The sequence below is a fragment of the Hibiscus syriacus genome, unplaced genomic scaffold, assembly GCF_006381635.1.
Source record: "Hibiscus syriacus cultivar Baekdansim isolate YM2019G1 unplaced genomic scaffold, ASM638163v2 tig00109926_pilon, whole genome shotgun sequence".
Taxonomy (NCBI): domain Eukaryota; kingdom Viridiplantae; phylum Streptophyta; class Magnoliopsida; order Malvales; family Malvaceae; genus Hibiscus; species Hibiscus syriacus.
Window position 1 is genome coordinate 988707 of NW_024062532.1, and position 24170 is coordinate 1012876.

The window sequence follows — 24170 nt, forward strand, 5'->3', positions numbered from 1 at the left end:
GATTGAGTTTAAAGGTTTATGAAATAAGTGCGCAAAGATGAATTATTACTATGATTGCAGGTGTTTATCCCTGTTTGGAACGTAAACATTGGATTCTCGTCGAGCTTCAGCTCCATCCTTAAGACAATATGTATGACAGCATGATAAATACATATCATTGGCTGATTTAAGAGATATTATAGGGATGGAGCTCTCATTTGGCTAAATCTTGGATGCGATCAATTATGGACTCGTTCTGGAAACAAGAAGCAAAGAAGCTCAATATTACAGTTATTAGAGACGAGACCGCGCCACAACAAACGGGAGGAGCCAGAGGAGATTGTGGTCCTCTCGTATGCTTGGCGTGGAGCGTTTGACGACGGGAAGCACCAAGTATCTACCTCCCACCGATAGAGATAGAGCTGCAGTAGGCTTGTGGTTTCGGCATATATGGCTAAATCGATATATACGAGGACGCTGCCTACCTGCATCCGCGTTATAAAAATGTCCATAAACAATTGGTAAGTTTATAGACTTTTTGGTTTGAAAAGTTTGGTTAAGTACTAGAATTCAATAATTTGCTGTTTGTAGGTTTTAGATGTGTAGAAAGTGTTGTTTGAGCAAATGTTTGGTTTCTGCAGGTTAATCTCAGAAGTGAACTGCGTGAAAATGATGTATGGCTGCAAAAGTTGATTCAATAGTTTAATTGATTGTTTTTTGGATTGTTTAATTGATTTGTAAAAGTTGATTCAATAGTAGATGATGGAAATAAGAATTATTGCTTATTTTTGATTGTTTAATTGATTTGTAAAAGATGATTTGTAAAAGTTGATTTGTGTAATTGATGCGAACATAATTCTTATTTGTGCTTGTTTAATTGATTGAAATGTAATGGTTGATTTGTTGATTTCAATCTGCATTATGTTGAAGGCAAAAATGACTATCGCAATGCGAAATGAAAATCGCAATGCGAAATAAAAATCGCAACGAGAGAATCGCAATGCGGAAATGAAAATCGCAATGCGGAAATGAAAATCACAACGAGAGAATCGCAATGCGATTTTCATTTCGCATTGCGATTTTCATTTCCGCATTGTGATTCTCTCGTTGCGATTTTCATTTCGCATTGCGATTTTCATTTCGCATTGCGATTCTCTCGTTGCGATTTTCATTTCGCATTGCGATTTTCATTTCCGCATTGCGATTCTCTCGTTGCGATTTTCATTTCGCATTGCGATTTTCATTTCGCATTGCGATTTTCATTTCGCATTGCGATTTCATTTCGCATTGCGATTTCATGTTGGGATTTTCATTTCGCATTGCGATCTCTCGTTGCGATTGTAATTTCCGTGTTGCGATAGTCAAATGCATGCCTAATAAGTGATAACAACTGAATAACAAGAGTTGGTTAAGTCAAAATGGTTGGCCTGAGTCATTAATTCAACTGAAAATGTTAAAATTTCACACATAAAATCCACATAATACAACGTTTGCATTTAAAAAATCACCTAAGTTAACAGTCCCAAAAGGTGAAGCCAATTGTGATTGGGATTTTAAAGATGATTGCCTTTTGCTTGACACATATGAGCTTTGGATTTTGATGAGGATCCATATTTTGGTAGAGGAAAAGATGATTTTGATGGCACTGGTGATCCACATGTCAACCTTGTATGACCACTTTCCTTGCACCGACTACATGTCGATCTCTTCTTCTCTTCACCCTTAGACGGTATACGATCGTGACTTTTTGGTCGGCCAGGTAGCCTTCTGTCCATGGCTGGTGGCAAAACTGTTTGTAAGTCATCTGGTATGTCCCACTCAGAAGGATGTGGAATAGGGTAGACAATCTCGGATAAGTCTGTCGATAAACTTCTGTAGTGTAGCAATCCATAGCGTATGCGCTTGAATCATCTTGGTTTAAATGAAGAGCAACTTTTATAACATGGCCACACGGATAACAGATGTTTGCCATTTCATACAACTACACGTCTTTGCATTTAGATCGACTAGCCCATTTAAGTTATTATCCAGTACTTGAAACAAAGTGTTTGAACAGGGTTCAACTCTCCATGACGTTGACTTCACAACACGTTTCGTTATCTTTTTTTCAGTCCATGGTGTAACACGATGTTCCAATGTTCCTGTAAATTTAAATAAACATACTTAGTAAAATATATAAATATGATAAGTTACGAATTCAAAGAAATAATACCTGCATGGTTTCTTTTCTTAGTACCACTGTTGAATAGGCTCGAAAAAACTCCATTAACATAGTAATGGGTAATTTCGGGAATGACGACTTAGACATTGATTGATTCTGCACTATTAGACGTCATGAAACCATATCTTGCTCCAAGTTGATGTACTCTTGACCATCTTTCAAACCCGACATCTTCTAGTGTTTGAGCACACTGAGGCAAAACACGTCTTAAACAATTTATATGCTTATGAAATCCACTTCCCGATAAGCTTTTACAGCCTTCCAGTATGTCCATTTGTGCTTTTTTATACCAGCAGACCTTGATTTTAGATTTCTATAAATGAACACCACAAAGTCCATGAAAAGCATCTGGGAAACACCTTCTAACAGCGTTGTCAATTGAGTTTGCCCTATCGGATGATTGTCAGATTGCTAATAGGACCTATGCAATCCCTAAGATGCCCCAAACCATGTCCATGAATTAGAGGTTTCAGATTTGCCAACCCCGTAAGCTATTGGCAATATCCATTGTTAGCATCCATGGCTACTGCTAATAAGTTTACTCCAAGGTATCGACCTTTCAAATGTGCTCCGTCAACTATAATAACTGGGCGCATGCAAGTAATAAACGAACGAATCTACAAAATAATATACACAAGAAATATAATCATTTAAATGTGAAATGCATGTAACTAACAAAAATGAGTCAACAAAATTATATTGATTTACTAACCGTAGCACCAATGGCGATAAACAGCAACTCAAAGTGTCCATCTCTATCTGTTTTGATATGAGTTACCGACCCAGGATTTTTCAGCTTTAAATTGTGACAATAAGCCGGCAGTTGGGCAAACGATGCTTCTGGCGACCCCCTCACAATTCCAATGCATAACATTTGGCTCTCCAAGCTTGAGAATATGATACTAATCTTGAACCGAGCATTCATGTCAGTCATAATTTCATGTCCCCGATATCCTGCCATTCAAAAACATTAACTCAGCCAGAAAACCACCCAACACCTTTTTGTTTGCCTGTCTATGGTGAGGAAAAAACTTGGGTTCTTGAACATGTATGTTTATCAATAAAAGTCCTAACTTGAAACATTTCGCAATCTTTTATTTCTCTTTGCAATCATACGCCACGTACAGTTTTTGTCAATCATACACCTTGTTTCGAAACGATCTTTGCTTGATTTGTTAACTTTTAGTTGATAGCCATCTTCCACACATTTCGTATACAAAGCTATCTTCAAGTCTTCCTTTGTATCAAAACAATCATCTTTCTTGATACGAATAACTTTTGTGTAACAATTAACAGCTTTCTTTACCAACTCTTCTTCCGGTATCTGAAGTAATTCTGGCATATTCCAGTTATACGCCCGTGGCATTTTCTTTTCTTCGGGGACTTTTTCTTCTTCTTTTTCTTCTCAGGATTATATGAATTACAGAATGGATGTTCAACATGTTCATTCACAGTCGTAACTTCCTCCTCATTATCATCAACAATACATTCTTCGGCAACGGCTGTTTCATCATCAAAATTCGGGTATTGACCAATATCAAAATCATTACACGCAGTCTGTTTTTCTTCTTCTGAAACATCATCAAAATTCGTGTATGACCAATATCAAAGTCCGGATATTGACCAAGACCAAATTCGAATACTGACTAGTACTCACAATTTTTTCTGTTGGCTCATCATCGTCTAACTGGTCAATACGAAAAACCGAATTTGGTGCTGAAAGTTGATTGGGATTTGGATTAGAGAAAGGTTGTGGGTTTTGAGAAAAACTTAGTTGATTACTACCCGCTACTGACCCAACAATACTACTCTAGGTTCAACAACATACAATGTAACATCATCTGTGAAACACTAATGTAAGCAATGAATCGTTCAACATCTTCATTGTCGGTTAACAAATAAACTTTACCATTTCTCTGATAAGATAGCCTAAATCCACTTAGGGGCTCTAAATTCAATTTATTTGAAACACGTAGCATTAGAGTTTCATAAGTTAACTTTTGTAAAGACAATTTTAGTTGAAGATTCATGGGTAAAGGCATATATGTAAAACACCATGAACATTATCCCATGACCCTCCAAAACACAAATCTATCCAAACATGATCAACATTAGATGATTTCATGGTTGTAAATTAATTTACTAAACAGACGAGCTGCGAAACTAAAACCTGTTGCCGGATTGGGAAGGATGTCGTTGGATATAGGAACGGATGTCGCCGGAGAGAGTGATAGATGGAGATGGGAGTTGCGATTTAGGGATTTAGTTTATGATTTGCTGCTGTTGCGTAGTTATATACCCAAAATTTCAGTTTGTGATTTACAGATTCTCGTTGCGATTTACGGATTATCGTTGCGATTTACAGATTCTCGTTGCGATTACGGATTATCGTTGTGATTTACGGATACGCGTTGCGATATACGGATACGCATTGCGATTTACGGATACGCGTTGCTATTTACGGATACACGTTGCGGTTTTACGGATACGCGTTGCGATTTATGTGTTCGCGTTGCGATTTCATATTCGCGTTGCGATTCTTGAAAATCGCAATGCGAATTTGTACTATCGCATTGCGATTTTCAAGAATCGCGTTGCGATTTTGGAAATTGATTTGCGATTCTGGGGATCGCGTTGCGATTTTGTTGGTCATTTTGGCAAATCCAAAAAAAGTTGGTTAAAATCGTATATTATAAGGCATTTTTTATCACTGAGACGATTTTCTCTAAACATTTCCTTCTTTTTCCCATCCTCGTCTTTCCTTCTCTGCTCTTAGAAGCTAAGCATTGTGTTTCGAATGCTTCTGGGTGGTTTCAAGTACCGGAATCGGCCTTCAAATTTTCTATTCTGTTTTTGACTTGCATATTCATATCTTTTTTTTCCCAGCAGGAATTATGGAGAGATTTTTATGGGTTTGGGTTCAAAAATTGCTCCAATCAGAATGAAAGAAGAGGATTCTGATGGGTCTAAGGATTCAGGTATAGTTTTCTTTTGCTTTTTATTTTTTTATATATATTTGGTTATGGTTTTCCTTACTAATCGATAACAAAAGTGAATGTATTTCTGATTGAATATGTGGTAGAACCGTAGAAGTTAGTGTTTCTGATTGATACTTCACAGAATTTTCTCGGGTAGATTCTTTTCTTCCTTTTTCGAGTGACGACGTCGTTTAGATATACGAAACTGTTTAGTGGCATGTGAGTTGAGCTCCGTACATTCTGTTATAGTATTCTCAATTCGTTTTGAGTAGGCTAATCAGTTTCTTGATTTGCTCAATTTTCTCGGTAACCAATCGGGGGGGGGGGGTGGAGTAGGGAAAGTTCGCTCCAACAAGAAAACCCAGGAGCCTAACGTCGTTTTCGTTTGATTGGTGGAAAGAAAGGGAAAACTACCTATTTAATCATTCAGCTATCTTTGTAGTTCCGTTTTGGTCACCCAAGTATATTTTTTCAAATCATACTTAGGATTACATTTTGACTAAATGGTTTCATTTTGCTCCCTACTGTTAATTGCTGACGTGATATGTTTTTCATGATGATTTGATATTGATTTACGGTGATACATCAATATCACTGTTAATTTTTTTAACTACGGGTGATCAAAATAAAATGAAAATATAATTTTAAGTATGATTTTGAAAAAAAATTATAATTAGATGATCAAAACAGATCACATGAATAATTTGGTGACTGGTATAACCTTTGTAAGCACGAGGTACAACCACTTTACATCAGCACTAGGATATATAATAAAGTTAACAATAACTTGAACGGTTAAGAATGGCTGATTATTAGGATGTTAGATTTAATGCCTTACTATTTATTTATTTAGTTGCTTGGCTAATACATTAAAATTTAGTAGTTCAATAAGTTAAATGTGCCATGTTGAGTTGTCGGGATTCCTTTTTCTTAGACAAATTTTCTTCTTTTAACTTCAATTATAATTATTTTAAGATAGAATAACATGGGCGAGTACTATGTGAATAAATAATCCTCTGATCAATGACTTAGATAATTATTTATGTTACCCTAATATATTTTTTTATATGGGGTAAGTACAAGCAGTGTCGGTATCTGTTTAAACATAATTCTCAACCATTTGATATTGAACACTCACATCCCTGACATTTTTTGTGCTCGAATCTGGAAACTCAAAGAATAATAACAACCGAGATCAGTTGGTTCATGCTACCTTAATATACATACGTGTCTAATATGGGGTTGTTTAGCTTTTATTTATTATTTTTTATTTGGAAGGATAATACTTTTCTAGCTTATCTATTGTATGTGTAGGGTCAGACGTGAATATCTTGGAAAAAAGTTAATTAGTGTGGCTAATACAAGATTATTTTTAAATGTGTCATTTTGAAAGGTAGTGCCAAATGACATGTGCTTTGTACATTTTTCATGGGAATACTCAAAACGAGGCATTTGTTTATAATATGATAATATATATTCTAAAATTAATGGTTACTTATCACAGGGCATGTGCCAATCATATTATAATATGTATACTAAAAGTATGGTTCTCTTTTTGTATTTATATAAGAAATAATTCAAATAATCAACATGAATTGGATGCTTCATGGTAAGATGTATTTTGGTTTATGGCTATCTTGTATATTTGATGTACTTCCAATTTTTTTCTATTTTTTTTTATTAATTTGGAGTAAAACTTTGTACCTCCTTAAAGATAACTCTTTATTTTTGACTTTAAACGCTCATAATCCTTACATTTATAGTGCTCAAACCCGAATCCTAAAAAAATTACAATAATTTTTTTTATCATTTTTAAATATCAATAATGCTTTCTTCCCGATACTAATAGTCAGGACCTCATTCTTTTATAATATTTTTCTGAGCTTGTTCTACATTATTGTTACAAATAAAGATGTACATCTTTTCCAGTATGGTTTAAATATTTGGGTAAATTACAAATTTGGTAAATTGAGCTTTACTCCTATTTCATTTATTGTACTTTAAATCTTTTCAATTTTTTAACTGAACTTAATACATTGATTTTTTTGGTCACTCACTGTTTTCTCACTATCAACGTTATAAATGGGTTTTCGCATAGATGCAAAACAACATCATTTTGGTGAAGATTTTTTTTAAAAAAAAAAGCGTCGTTTTAACGCCATTGACTATTTAACGGCGGAGTGAAAAAAAAAACCGAATGTATTAAGTTCAGTGAGGAAATTGAAATTTTTAAAGTTCGGTGAGCAAAATATGAGAGAAGTTTAGTGATGAAATTTGTAATTTACCCTAAATATTTTTGTCTGGACCAACCATTCACATTGTGTTTTTTTTTTTAACTTTGGAGGTATCTAGAAATTATATACATGTGTCTATCTATTTTTCTTTTCTTGCTTCCTTTTAATTGAGTGATTCTCAACTCAATTCAGAGATATTTGTGGAACTAATCAGGCATGATATGATATTCCATTTCTTTTGGCTTTGCAGTATTATTAAGGGGTTCAACTATGCAGTTTCTTTCTCAAACAAGGTGTCTGCTGTTCCTCGGTTCCCGTCTTTCAAGGATGCAGCTCAAGATGATGGTCCAAGGAAGGCTGCTCACGATCCTATAATGTCATCTGGGTTTATGGCAATACCACCAGCAGATTCTAACCAGAAACCATTTTCTGGCATCACCAAGGTTTGTTACTTGCCATCATGAACTTGGTTTGTAATTTTTTGGGTAAATTACTCCTTTAGTTTCTAAACTATCAGTTTTGGTCTGTTTTAGTACTTAAACTTTCAATTTTTTTAAAATCATGCCTAAGTTTAGTTTTTGTTTTATTTTAGTACCCATTCAAAATTTAACGTTAAGTTTTGAACAAATTGAAAGTTTAGGTACTAAACGGGTCAAAACTGTTAGTTTAGGTACTAAACGCGTTAAGTTTTTTACGGCATGGTACTAAAATGAAATGAAAACTAAATGTTATGTATTGTTTTGAAAAATTGAAAATTTAGGTACTAAAATAGATCAAAACTGATAGTTTAGGTACTAAATGCGTGGTTTACTTTTTTTTCGAGAATTTTGATTTGATTTTAAGAGGATGTTTGAGATTTTATCAGGCCTATGTCTTGTAATACAGGTTTACTGAGGTTTTTTTCTCCTTCTATGACTTACAGAAACAAGGAGGAAACTAACGTTTCCACCTTGTGGCCTGCAACAATTTGATGGACACCAACCCCACAGTTCCCAGGAAGTTAGGATATTTCCAGTCTCCAGCCAGCCAAATCAAAAAATTGCAGTTTCTATGAGCACTCCTCTTCTCCAATCCCATCTAATTTCCATTGGACAGAATACAGTTTGTAACACGGAAAACCCACAACCTTTTGCCGGAGTCCCGATCATGGCCCCCGTATCTGTTGTTCCTCCATCAAGTTCTGTTATTGGTTCCACTGATCTAAGGTATCTAAACTACTATCATTTTGCTACATGTCACTTTTTGTGAACCTTGATTATATAAATGATGAAAGTATCAGCCAAATGGCTAGTTGGAATAATAAAGGTAAAGCTGAATTCATTTTTTAGGAATGGTACCAAATCTTCGGGGCACCATCTCAGTTGACTGTCTTTTATGCCGGTTCTGTATGCGTGTATGATGATGTGTCTCCTGAGAAGGTAACATATTGCTTCAGCCTGTGTGTTTTATATGCTTGACACCATAAACTTTAGGTGGTACTTAGTTCTTTGCTTCTGTATTCAGGCACAGGATATTATGCTATTGGCTGGAAATGGATCTTCTGCAGCTCAGAGTAAAACGACTCTTAAGACTCAAGCTCAGACATCTGTACCACGACCTTCTACTTCTGATGCATTTGTTGGCAACAATCACTGTACCATGGCACCATCGTCAAGCCTTCCGTGCCATATTTCTGTAACCTCCCATGTCTGTTTGTAGCCGGGTGGAGGATCTAGTGGCAGCAATGAACTAACAGCTGCCACAAGAATAGGAGCTGTACCATCTGCTAGTAACCAACCAGAGCCTCCAAAATTTGTTAATTCAGTAGGATCTGCTATGACAACTCTGATTCCAGCAGGTATTGCACTCCTGTTTTTTGTGTTGGATTCTCCGGTAGCTAGTATTTTTCTCCAGTAGCTGTGCTTTAAGTGTCCGAGTCTTAAGAGAATACTATTGTGTTCTTGTAGTTGCTGTGCCTCAAGCTCGTAAGCATCGTTGGCTCGATTTCTAGAGAAGCGCAAAGAAAGGTATTTTCAAGATTTTTTTCAATTTGTCACTCATTTGAATATTAGAAATACTACACGGTCCTTAACTCCATGAAGATTGTGGTACAGTCTAAATTTGAGCTTCTCACTCTTTATACAGGGTAACAAACACGTCACCATACAGCATGAGCAAGAAATCGCCCGAGTCCATGCCTCTTGGATCAGATGGTGCAAGTTTCAGTGACTTACGCCAGATCAATCCTCTTAATGCCACGCATTTGGACCGACTCGCTGCCATAGACGATGTAAGATGAATTTGTCTAAGTTTGTTTTTGTTGGTAGTTCTATAAGCACAATTCTTTGATGTCAAATTTTGGTTCAGTTCATATATATATAAATAATACAACATATATATATGTGTGTGTGTGTGTTTTCCAACTCCTTTGATCAGGAGTAATATTTTCTTCCGGTAACACTTGGGAATTGGTTTCCCACCATTGATGTGCACTGGACATTGAAATGCAACAAATTTCTGCCAGTAATGCAGACTGCTCATTTGATTTTGCAAGATGTTTGTAAAATAGCTGCTAAAATAAATTATCCTCCCCCCTTAATTTTCAATATATTTAGATTATTTGGATTATCTTTGCGATGCTAATCAACTGTTTAACTGTCCTCCTCCAGTTGATCCATTGCAATGAGTTAAGGGGCGTTTGGGAATGTTTATGGAAGTAATTTTGACCCAAAATTCCGTTTTAAACGTAGAAACATTACCAAACAACTTATCTTCAGCAAAAAATTCACGTTTGAAAAGTGATTATTGACTCAAACCAATAACTAGAAAAACTGTGATTTTGTGTTGGAAAAGCTCGTTTGAAGAAGCTAATTATAAGTTTAGAATAAGTGTTTTAACCAAATTTGCCTAAGTGAACAATGGTATGTCTAAAAGTGTCCAAAATGACAAATATGTAATTCTTGATTTAGAAGCAAACTTTTTTTTTTATTTATGTCGTATTTATAAGACAATACCTTTTTAATGATAGAGTAAACTACCCAGTTGATTACTTAACTATGTAATCCTTTTACTTTTGTCATCGATCTTTAAATTTTGTGTATCACCACTTAACTATTTATATATTTTTCTCAATTTGGACATAATTTAAATTTATTTTATTAAATTAATCATTCAATTAGGATTTGACATGTATCAGCATAAGAACACGACATGTATCGTTATGGATGATTTTGCTCTTGGGTGGAACCAAACTTGGGACTAAAGGTTGGATAAACAACCCCGAAACACTACTCCAAACATCCCCAATGGCTTATTTTTTACAACAAATTGTATTTATCCTTTTAAACCTTGATAATGGTAAAAGAAAATAGAAGTAAAAATAAATTAGAATTAAACATTTTAATATTTGATTCAAGTTAATCTATTTATAAATTAATTACTACTGATTATAAAAAAATACTTTTAAATATTTTACATCAAAATTATTAAAAATATTTTTAAATACTTTTAAATTTATTTGTTTTTTTAATAATTTTGATGTAAAGTATTTAAAAAAATATTTTTTATAATCAACATTAATTAATTTATTAATATATTAATTTGAATCAAATATTAAAAAAGTTTAATTTTAATTTATTTTTACTTCTATTTTCTTTTACCATTAGCTGACCTTGTTCCCATATGTAAGGGGTAAGGAGAGGTAGGATAGTAGGCTGGCCCCCAACGTTGTGGGCAGCTTCCGTGAGAGACCTCCAGCATTATGAATTGCCTATCTGGAAGCTGCTCTCAACCTGGTGTTGGGGGCAGCCTACTATCTTACCTCCCCCTTACCCCATACATATGGGAAAAAAGGGACAGCCATTTTTTTTTCTTTTACCATTATTAAGGTTTAAAAGGATAAATACAATTTGCTGTAAGAAATAAACTATTGGGGATGTTTGGTGCAGTGATTGGGGGTTGATAAACCAACCTTTGGTCCCAGGTTTGATTTCACCCAAGAGCAAAATCATCCCGTTTATTTTCTACCCACACGAGTCAATACATGATTGGGGGATATTTTTTTATTAATTTAAGTTTGTTTAATTAAATAATTTTTCTTTCAAATTAGGAGGAAACACATGCCAGATCCTGATTAAATGGTTAATTTATTAAAATAAAGTTAAATTATGACCATCTTTTAACTGCTACGCCAGAATTTTCGTCAAATATTAACGACTAGTGATTTGATTAAACAAATTAAATAGTTAAGTGGTGTAATTCACAAAATTTAAAGATCGGTGGCAAAAGTAATAGTGCTACATAGTTAAGTGGTCAACTGAGTAGTTTACCCTTAAATATAACTCTCTACTATTTGATATTGAACATTCACCTCATACCCTTAGCGTTATTAGTGCTCGAACTCATAATCTCAAAAATAACAACAGTTCTTTTACTACCGAAGTGTCTGGCTATCCGTTAAATAGCCCTACTTTGATTGTGTACTTTTATGATTTTGATGTTTCAATCATGTTTACGTATGACCCTTGACATTAGAAACAACTAGGAGTCAAATTGGTGGGCTAATTATGCATGTTCTAGCCCAAATTTGCATGAAACTATAGAAAGGGTTGATCCATCGATGCATTGGACTGATCCAATGACTATTGTGTTGAAAAAGATAATTCCCTTTGCACAAAGGATCGATTGCTCTGGATTCATTGAAACTTTAGAAATTACATTTTTAAGTCCTTAAAAGTTATTATATCCTTTGGCCTCTTTAATAACAATGTTTTACAAAATAGCCCCTAAAATTTTCTCTACATTTTGGTACGTGACAATTTAGATTTTTTTGTTGTCCTCTATTTTTAAAGTTTCGTCCTGAATAATCTGGATTAATTTGGGTCGTACATATGATTTTGGTTGGTGAATTTCACAGTAGAAATTTTATACATACACAAAAACTCGAACCTGAAACTTTGCTTAACCTTAGATTTAAAATAATTTAAACTCGCATAAAGATAAGGTGAAATACTTGAAATAGCGAGGACCGCAGAATACGTGGGCTAAAAAGATATTTGAATCCAAGAGTTATCTAAATACAAGGTGATGTTAAGATAATTCGAACTTCAAATGAATGTGAACCTTAAATAATTCAAATTCATGACAGTCCATTCCTCTTGACCCACCAATCTCTGATATTCTAAAGAGATGACAAATTGATAAGAAAGAGACCCTTGTCACTTTGTTGATGATAGTGCACATTTTTGTATTATTGGATCAAAAACCATTTGTGTTCAATCAGAGATATTAATTCAGGTTCGAGTCCTTGTGTATGTAGAAAACTCTTATTAAGAAATTCACACACCAAAATTAGTTATACGACATAAGTTGATCTGAATTAATCATGAGGAAGTAGGGATGGGCACGGGTCAGATTGAATTTTTGGTCCACCCGACCCGAAAATTATAAACCCTCCACCCGACCCGAAATATATATACATTCCACTCGACCCGGTCCAACACAAAATAATATATTTATTAAAAAATATTATTTTTATTCAATAAAAATAGGGATTTAATTGAAAGAAATAACATATGGAGGGATATCATTGCAATTATCCCTAAATATATAAGATAAAGTTGTAATTTTCGGGTCGGGTCGGGTATTTTCACCTTTAACCCGACCCGAACACAATCCTTAAAAAATATGACCCAATTCGACCCGAACCTATTTTTTTTTAAAAAATCCGATCAAATCGAATCGGGTCAAAACCTGACCCGAAATATATACAAATTCCACCCCGATTTTTGAGACAAAATCCGAACCCGACCCGATCCAACCCAAATAATATCTTTATTAAAAAAATCATTGCTATTCAATAAAAATATGGATTTAGATGAAGGAAAATAACATATAGAGGGGTATTATTACAATTATCCTAATATAAGGTAAAGTTATAATTTAGGTTCGGGTCGAGTATTTTTCACCATAAACCTGAATCCGTCCCGACCCAAACACAATATTAAAAAATCCGACCCAATCTAACCTGAACCTATTTTAAAAAAAGATATGATCCAATCAAATTAAATCTGATCAAAATCCGTCGAATTCGAGTCTCATGTCTACCCCTAACAGGAAGCCATGGAACTGGGATGGCAAAAAATATTAAAAATATCCTAATTCAAATCCACTCCTCGGAGAAAGACATATAAGACAACCCCATGTTGCTTAAACTAATGGATATGTCTTCTAATCACAAATTCTTGAAGGCTTTGGATGCCAACAAAAGTTTGGGCATAAAATGCATACATAATATCAATAAACTGAATAATTATTTTTAACTCCTTTTTTCTTGAATATTTTAATCATATCATTTCATTTAGAATAAATTATCACTAATTATAAAAAAATTTTTAATTAATTAACAATTAATGTTTATCAATAAAGTGATAAGCACATGTTGTGTACTCGAAACAAAGGCATGAAATATATTATATTATTATTTTAGACACACGAAATTTATCACGTCAATAATAAATATTAATTGTTAGTTAAATAACGTTTTATATTTTATTAGAGATTATGTTATCTTAAAATAAAATGTAAATTTTTTTAAAAATATTTAAGTAAATTATTAAATAAATTTTAATAGTGTAAATTATGCATTTAGTATCTAAACTAATGGTTTTAGTCCATTTTAGTACCTAAACTTGTAATTTTTTTTAAAATCATACCTAACATTTAGTTTTTGTTTCATTTTAGTATTTCGTTGTTAACTAACGACATTTTTATGGGTAAATTACTTTGTTCATCACTCAACTCTATTCACTCACTATTTTTGGTACTAAAGTTTAAATTTTTTAAATTTAACTACTCAACTTTCAAATTGCCATATTAATCACTTTAATTTATTTATTAATAATTTTGTGACATTAAATTTTTATTATTATTTTATTAATTTATAAATAAAATAATTTTTTAAGTTATAGCTATTAAATTAGGAGTGAATTGAAAGTTAATTAATTAAATTAAAAAAAATTAGTGACCAAAATAAGAGTGAGAAGAGATAGTTGAATGGCGAATGATGCAATTTACCCATAAAAAAGGTGTCATGTGCAAATCGCCTATTAAGTTTTTAAGAAGTACTGAAATGAAATAAAAATTAAATATTAGGTATAATTTCAAACAAATTGAAAGTTTAGGTACTAATATGGAATAAAACTCATAGTTTAGATACTAACCTTGTCATTTACCCATTTCAATAATATACCTAAATGAAAAAAGGTATAGGTAACATTAGGATCACCTTTTGAGAAATGTCAGTTCAGCTTGAACTTTATTTTCTGTGTTTATATCATTACTTGCATATGCTCTCCACAGACAGTTTGGTCCACGTCATCATCATCAAATTCACGCTCACCAGTACATTTTGTTAAATCTCATATCTGAATATTGTCGGTAAGAATAAAGTGATATCCGTAATAAAATAATTATTGTTATTTTTTGAGGAATTGATTTTGAATATTAATATATTATGGATAAATATTTGATATTAAAATATTAATAATTATCTTTAAATTAATAATACTTCGTATTTACTCTAGATTAATAAAGAAACGTCATCATTCCTCTCTAATGATTCTTATTTTTCAATTAATTGTGTGCAGTTTTCAAAGATTCTTTATTAAAATAGTTTCTTAAAATGAGGGTAAATTACGTATTTGGCCGCTCATGTATTATTTAATTTGTATTTTAGTCATTCGATTATTATTTCTTCAAAATCATATTGACATTACGTTTTAGTTCTATTTGGACCACTCATCTTTAAAAAATCAACAGTGATAATGATGTGTTACTGGTTATTTAATTTATATTTTATCTAATTATTTTTTTTTTAAATCATATTAATATTACATTTTAATTATATTCTGACCCCTCGTTGTTAAAAAATTAACACTTATAATAATGTGTCACCATAATATACTATCATACCAATATTGAAATAAATTAAAAAAAGTCACACAATTATCGCCGTTAATTTGTTAACAATTAATGACCAAAACAATACATATGGGAATGATTCTAAAGAAATAATAATTGAATGAAAAAAAAAACAAAATTTAAATATAGGTGAATGACGAAATATATAATTTACCCTTAAAACAAAGGGTAAACTACACATTTAATACATAAACTATCAATTTTGATTTGTTTTAGTACCTAAGCTTTCAATTTTTTCAAAACCATTCCTAACATTTAGTTTTTGTTTTATTTTAATGGGTTTTTTTAGTTTTTTTTCCCTCATTTTAGTAACCTACCGTTAAAAACTTAATACATTTAATACCTAAACTATTAATTTTGATATATTTTAGTACCTAAACTTTAAATTTTTTCAAAACTTAACTTTAAATTTGAATAGTGATACTAAAATGAAATAAAATCTAACTTTAGATATGATTTTTAAAAAATTGATAGTTTAGACACTAAAACATACCAAAACTGATAACTTAAGGACTAAAAAGCATAATTTACCCTAAAATAAAATAGTAAATGCCAGCCAAATTATGATTAAGCTAATGGAAAAAATTCCCATTTGTTAACAGACGTCAAATCACAGTAACCCTTTAAAGCAGCTAAAAGCCTGGTGTTGAACATAATAAAAAGCAGCAAAGGCAAAAGAACAAGTAATAATTACAACTACCGGTATCCACCCAACACGAACCAAATAGATCATATTTTTCCACCTCGAGTATAAATGAAAAAGAAAATACAATCCAACTGTCAAGGGGAAGAAGAAGAAGAAGATGACAATGGCCACCTACTATTAAAGGAATATGATACCGAGAGAGAGAGAGAGAGTCAAGCATACAACAAGGCCCAAGGCCACCAAACTTAACATGCTAATTGAACATTGAAAAGAAAAGAAGATGATGAAAGAGCTTTTGATAATTCCATTTACCACCCATCATCACACAAAATGGTGTGTGGTGGCCTTGTTCGTCGATCTTATCAGGCGGGCAGTGCGGTCAGATCGTCTCGCAGACTAGAACGACGGAGCTCCTCGATTCGGCTCCTCACTTGAGACATGGTGGGGCGCTTGTCGGGGTATTGTGCAGCACAATCCACGGCGAGTTGCAAGAGTTGGACCATTTCTTCCTCCCATTCTGATACCTGAGGAGCTCAAGATCAAACACCTCGGAAGTCCATTCCTCGCGAACAACGGACTGCACCCACCTCGGTAGGTCAATCCCTTCTTCGTTCAGAACCGAATGGGTGGGAGCTTTCCCGGTCAATAGCTCCAAAGCAACACGCCGAGCTATAAACATCAGCCTTTTGAGACACTTTGCTGGGGTCAGTCACCTCAGGTGCCCTGTACCGATCACTCTATTGGGACTGAAAGAAGGCCCTACAATGTTTGCCAAGCCAAAATCCGAGACTCGAGCTTCGTAGGATTTAGTGAGGAGGACATTCGACGATTTTATGTTTCCATGAGAAACATTAGGGCCTTGAGAGTGCAGGTATTCAATTCCACAGGCAGCTCCAAGAGCAAGTCCAGATCTTATGTCCCAGTTCAATGGAGTCCTTCCTGCTCCTTTATTCCCTGCATTCCAAAACATTAACAGTGTTGAAGCTAGACTCGACTCGAAACAACACTATTTAAAGGTGACGATTAAGGCATCCAAAACAAAATGGATCGTCAGTCAGATGATAATACTAAAATAATTCATTTTATGATTATTTTCACAATGGGACCAAACTATAAGCCAACTAATAACAGGATCGAAGTGGTCTCACCATGCAAAAGGGCAGATAAGCTTCCCATGGGCATGTAATCATAGACAAGAAGCTTCTCGTCTCGACTAAAATAGTAAGCTCTGAGAGGAATCAAATGTTGACGATCCATAGCTCCATCTCTTCAATCTTATCCTTAAATTCCCTCTCAGAAATCGTTACATCCTTTAGCCTCTTAACAGCCACTGCAGTTCCACCTTCTAACACTGCTTTATGCAGTTCCGAACGTTCCTTTGCCTAAAACCTCTGCAGAAGCTCTCACAAATCCTCCAAATCGAACACTCTCGTCCCATTCCCAAAGAAAAACCAACTTCTTTGCTCCGCTGCTGCTGTTTTCGGCGGCTTTGGCTCCTCCGCCACCCACCATTGCCGCTTCAGCGGCGGCGGCCACTGAATACGAATTCTCATTCCCATATCCGCTGTTCTCCATTTCAGATTTCTCCCCAGGAATTTCCATTTCTTGATTTTTAATCGAAGCGATGTCGATTGGACTCGATTTCTTGCTACTATTCTTTCTACATAAAATCATCAAACCATAACAATCAGTAGAAATCCCAGCACAGATCCGATAACGATACCTGCAATTGCACCCCCAGACAACTTGCTCTTCTTCTTCTCCTCCTTTTCCCCTGGTTTAGCCACACTCAATGGATTAGCTGGCTCACTTGCATTCCCAGGCGCATCAGTAGCAGTAACAGGGCAAGGCTCGTCAAGTGGCTTTCCACAAAGCAAATTCCCCAAATGCATCGGACCCGTACTTCTGTAACCCCTTGGGGATTGAGCCGTTCAACAAATTATTCGACACATTAAACTGAGAGAGATTCTTCAAAGAACTCAGATCAGGCACCGACCCAGAAAGGCTGTTGCTATCAAGAAGCAAAGTTCTTAACCTCGTCAAATCACTGAACCCAACAGGTATTTCCCAGAAAAATTATTCCCACCAAGATTCAGCCTCACCAAAGCATGAAGACCGAACAGAAAATCCGGTATCTCACCGGACAACCGGTTCCCCTGCAAGTAAAGGTTCCGGATCCGACAAAGAGAAAGATCCGAAGGGAGTTGTCCGGTTAACGAGTTGAGACGGAGACTGATGGTACGCAGCTGAGTCAATTCCCGAGAATGCCGGTGGGGATTTCGCCGGAGAGAGCAACACCGGGTAGTCTAAGCACCGTAACGCGGTCCAGCTCGCACTTAACCCCAGCCCAGGAGCAGGGACTCCGGTTGGAGATGTTCCAGAGGAGGGTTCGGCCTCCGACCGAGGAACGGAGCGCCAAAGGGCAGCTCTGTCGGTGACGAGATCCGGTTCGGCGAGCTGCAGCAAGAGTAAAGAAAGAATGGCAAAGAAGGAAAACTTAGTTGCCATTTTCGGACGCTGGTGAAGACGATGATAATGTGGGTGGGGTTTGAACTGAAACTGCTATTCTTCTTCTTTTCTGCCTTTAGATTGGATTAAGAGGCATTGAAAGAAGAAAGGAGAAGAGAAGAGCAGTGAGAGTGTTAATGAAAGAGCATTTTTTGTGTGCTGATAGGTAAAGAGTGGGTGAGGGTAGTGATGAATGAAGGCTAAAAAGAAAGCAGAGAGAAGGGGTAAACCCTAGCTGTCTCCACACTAAAAGTTACTAAAGTAAGCGTCAACCGGGTTTCCCCTGCTTTTATTTGTCTTTCTTTAATCTCTAGGTAAATTACGGCATTTAGTACTTAAATATCAATTTTGTCCAATTTAGTATTTAAATTTAATTTTTATAAACACATACCTAAAGTTTATTTTTTATTTCATTTAGTATCTCGTCGTTGAAAACTTAACACGTTTATACCTAAACTATCAATTTAGTCTACTTTAGTATCTAAACTTTCAATTTTATCAAAATTTAACGTTTTAGCACCCCAATTATTATTTTATTCTATCATGACTGTTCAACTATTTTTTCCTAAATCATTCATACATTTAGTTTTAATTTTATTTTAGTCACACATTCTTTAAAAATTAATGATGATGTTAATGTGTCATCATTAAAAAAATTAAAAAATATCATATCAATAATTTTATTATTTTTTTGAAAACTAAAATGTACCATTAAATATGATTTTAAAAAATAGATAACCGATCAAAATAGAAACAAAATAACAATTAAAGTATTAAATATATATTTTATCCTTATTATTATTATTATTGTTTGAGTAATCTTGAGTAAGTACAAGGCTTAGGCAATATATGTTCAAAGATAACTCTCAATCTTTCGACATTGAACGCTCACACCCCTTATTATTATTTTAAATACAATTGATTCTTATTTTCATTATTATAACACATTTTTATTTATCTTTTTTTTTATTTCTAATAACGTCCTATCAATGAAATGAAATATTCTTTTTCTTAAAAGTTTTAGGTTATAACAATTATATCTATAAAAAGGTGTATGTATCGTCAGTAGATAATAAATTAAATTTTTTAAAATAAATATTATCTTATAATTATTAAAAATATTAAAAAAAATATTTAAACACCTTCTCAAAAAAAACATTTTTTATTTTATTTTGTTTTTTTAAAAGCTTCTTCTCTCGGTGGCCTTTGGTGTCATCTGACGTCAATTATCTTTCCTCGATTTAATTATTCTTTTTTTATTTTTCTTTTGTCATTAATTATTTTTTGTGCAGAAGTTATAAAAAAGTGCGTAGAAGGGTCTTGGTTTTCTTTTATTAAATTATTCAAATTTCATCATTAAAATTTTTATTTTTTAAATAGACACTTATTATATAACATCAAAAAAACAAATTATAATTATATCTTATTTTATTCTAAAAATTTATATCATTATTTCCAATCCAGGGGTGGAAAATATATTAATATAATATAAAATATTATATTATATTATATTATAAAAATAACAGATAAATATAATTTAATAATTAATATTTTTATTAAAAATGATACTAAAATAATATATTAATATTAAATATATAAAATAATAATATTTTGAGTGCTTATGCTTTTGAAGTGAAAAATTTGTAAAATGACTTACGGAAAATTAGACCGTAAGTCATTTTTTAAAAAATGCAAAGGAAATTCAGTTGGCAAGGAAAATGAAATACATTGACTATCTGATTTTCACAATCAAACATTGAAAAATGAGGAAGACATTTTCCGAAAATCCAATTACAGGAAAACAAACAGATCCTAAAATTTTAACATTTTTAGTTAGGTTCTTTTAAATTTAATTTTATGAAATCTTAAAAATTTTAAATATTTTACTTAGACTATAACTTTTTTTAAAAATAAATTAAACCCTTTATTTTTTAAAAATTTTTGTTTAAGCCTCTAATTTTTAATTTTTAAAAGGGTAAACTACGCAATTGATCATTTTTATTTAATTTTCGTATATTTTTCCTCATTGAATTCAAAAAATATAATATTTGACCACTTTCATTTTTATTTAATCAAGATGTGGTTAGTGAGGGTTAATTGTCGTTAGGCCTTTAACAGATTGCTAACGTGACATAGTGGATATATAAAAATTAAAAAGTTAAATTACACAATGATCACTAATGCTTTAATAAATTTTTGTTTTCTCTGCTAATATTTCAAAAGTAATAAATTGGTCACAACTTTTAACTCCCCACGGTCGAATTTAGAGCTCGAATTATTAGCTTTGTAACATGTATAAATCAACAAACTATATTGAACAATTTATTTCTTCTTTGAATGAATTCCACTACTAAAAGCATAGCCAATCTTCGTTGATGCAACTTCCAACTTAAAACAAAGTGATTAATCATGTCCCCTTTTAAAAATAAACTTAATGAGTGCATGTTTAGAATATTTATATAAAACATTTGAAAAAATCATATATAAACAATGTGACATCTAGCTCAGTTGGTAGAGCGCAAGGCTCTTAACCTTGTGATCGTAGGATCGAGTCTCACTGAGGGCAATTTATAACGAAGGTTTTCCACGGAAGCTGCTCTCAACCTGACGTTGGGGCAGCCTACTACCCTACCTCCCCCTTACCCCATTACATATGAGAATATGATCAGCTAATTTTTATATAAACAATGTGAGGTTTGAGATTAAATTTGTTGATTTTGAGCTGTCAAAGGTAATTTTGAAATTTTTTCAAACTCATATCAATACGACAGTAAATCGTAAGGACATTTTTTGTCTAATGAAAGACTCGGGATCTGAAACTAAAAATTATTTTTGACTTTCATACTAAATTACTAATACGTCTAGTCAAGTTTAAAAAAAATACATTTAACAACTCAAATCAATAAGTTTTTTTCATGAGAATCTTAAATCACACTTGTTTATATATATATATATATGGGAAAGATCCAGTTCCACAATATAAAACTCTTTTAATTTTACACAGATTTAGGATCGTTGGATGAGTGAAAATAAATAGTCTCGATAAGTTTGCGAGCAGCTCGTTAATTTTTGTTTATAATTTTTTAGTAGTTATCTTAAAAAATTATTTTATTCAAAAAATTACTAATTTACTAATAGATAATAAAATATGATAAATGACTTATCTATTATTTTTAATAAAAATACTAAATTAATAATTGTTATTTTTAATAAAAATATGTATTTATGGATTATTATTTTGGAGTTTAGACTTTCAATTTGTTTCATAGTCTTTTGATATTTTTTGGGTTAAATTTATTAATTTATGTTTATATTAAACTCTATATAATATTAGTAGATTTTACCTGTAGATAAAAAAAAGTTAAATATTTTGGTGAGCTTAATAAGCAATGAGACGAGTAACGAGCTTAATGAGCAAGAGTTGAACAACAAGTTTTTTTAACGAGCACGAGTTGAACAATAATTTTTTTAACGAGCACCAGTTGAGCAACAATTTTTATTAACGAGCACGAATCGAACACTGTCCAACTCGCAATCGACTCGCTCCATAATTAATAGAGACCAACAAGAAAGAAAGGAAATGAGAGGTTTTAATTCAGCATGCACGGGATTAGATCTTGTTTATCAACTAACCCAGATTTTAGTTTTATTTCATAGGAAAAATTAGCTGTTATAGTTGGTTTGGTGGGAAATTTATTCTTCAAACTTTTTGAACCGTGTGGTCTATGCTTCCCTGGCGATAAAATAAGGGTAAATTATATGGATAGTCCTTCAGTTATAGGAACTTGCTAGTTGAGTCACTAAATTATTCACATTTAACTTCAATCTCATCTACACACATAAAGCAGTATAATAACCACCCAAATTTCCATATTCCAAAAAGAAAAAAAAGCTGAATTGGCTTCAAATTTAAGAATATAATGAAATAAATTAAGGGGGAAAGGTTGGCTGGTGGAGGGGATAAAAATGGATTAGTAGGGATTAGATTGATATGATATTGAAATGTTGAGGGAAATTTTTTAAAATTAAGATCAAATTAATTAATGTATAAATTTTAAGGGTTAAATTTGTTATAATGTTAATTTTAGGTAAAAGGCATCAGGCGACTCTATACTTTCAAAAAAAAAAAAACAATGTGACCCTCGTATTATTTTTATCTCAATGTGACTCTCCAACTTAGAAAATAAACCCAACATGACCTTTAACCAACATTTTTTTTTGTCGTTGACCGTTACAATGTTGATTTGGTAGTTCACAGTATTGATGTGGCAGTTCACGTGCTGATGTGGCAGTTCATGGTGCTGACGTGACAATCTATGATAGCAGATAAACGTGGTAAATGACATGACAAATTAACTAAATTGGTAACTCAGACATGACAGATGGACTACCACATCAGCGCTGTGGACTGCTACGTCTGCACTGTGAACTGACACGTCAGTACTATAATGGTTAACGACGAAAAACGTTGGTTAAAGGGTCATATTGGGTTTGTTTTATGAGTTGAAGGATCACATGAGAGAAAAAAATAATACGAGAATCACATTGTTTTTTTCAAAAGTATAAGGGCCTTTGATGCATTTTTGCCTTAATTTTGTTAACCATCGCAACTGTAATTTTTATAAATAATGGTTTGACCATTTTGTAACTTTTTAGAACTTGAGTGACCAATTTATAAATTTGTTATTATGTTGATTTTATTTACCATCGCAACAGTTTTTTTAAAAATTAATGATTAAGGACCATTTTGTAACTTTATATAACTTGAGTGACCAATTTATACTTTTTATAGTTGGGTACCATCTAAAAAGTATCCTGCCATCCAGCGACTAGCTACGTAGTTTACCCAAAATAAAATAAGATAATTAAGTTAAGATGCTCGGACAAAAAAGTAGATATCTGTATACAAATAGAGTTGCCGTTACTGGATATTGCATGTGGACAACAATATTATAGTATTTGGCTGTGATAAAACAAAATAATTATTATTTTTATACAACTTAAAGTCCACATCAATTAAATAAAGTGAAATTACTTACGGGACGGAGGTCGTCAACTTAAAAGTTATTAAAATTTTTAGGGTACGTAATTAGAAATAAAAATATAAAAAAAACTTTAAATATATCTAAATTTAAAATTTTTAGGGGGTGCGACACACCCCAGCATCCCCTTAGTCAATCCCTGATTACTTTTAAGTCTAGATTAAAATAATGTTAATTGTACGAATCAAACTATCCCAGTGATTAAAGAGACGATTGTTACTTTTAAAGATCTTAGGTTCGAGCACTGGCAATTGCATGGTATTTGAGCATTTATTATCAAATAATCGAGAGTCCCTAAAACAAATGCTACAACTTATAATCACATTAGGTTAATAAAAATAATATTTATTAAATATAGTGAATGTGTTTGCCTTTTAGTATTTAACTATTATTATTTTTAGTTTTAAATGAGTTATATTTGATAAATAATTATATTGTAAATTTTATTTTATAATTTATCTATTTTTATTTTTTATTAATCTGAAGTAAGTATAAGGCGGTAAATGTTCAAAGATAACTTCAACCTTTGACATTGAATGCTCACACCCCTAACATATGGTGCTCGAACTCGGATCCTAAAAAAATAACAATAATTCATTTACT

At 32.8% G+C, this 24170-nt stretch overlaps 2 pseudogenes; one reads left to right on the plus strand and one right to left on the minus strand.

Moving 5' to 3' along the window:
- Positions 1 to 5141: 5141 nt before the first annotated feature.
- On the plus strand, positions 5142 to 9690 carry LOC120210746 (annotated as a pseudogene).
- Positions 9691 to 16028: 6338 nt separating this feature from the next.
- LOC120210672 lies at positions 16029 to 18759 on the minus strand (annotated as a pseudogene).
- Between the last annotated feature and the right edge of the window lie 5411 nt (positions 18760 to 24170).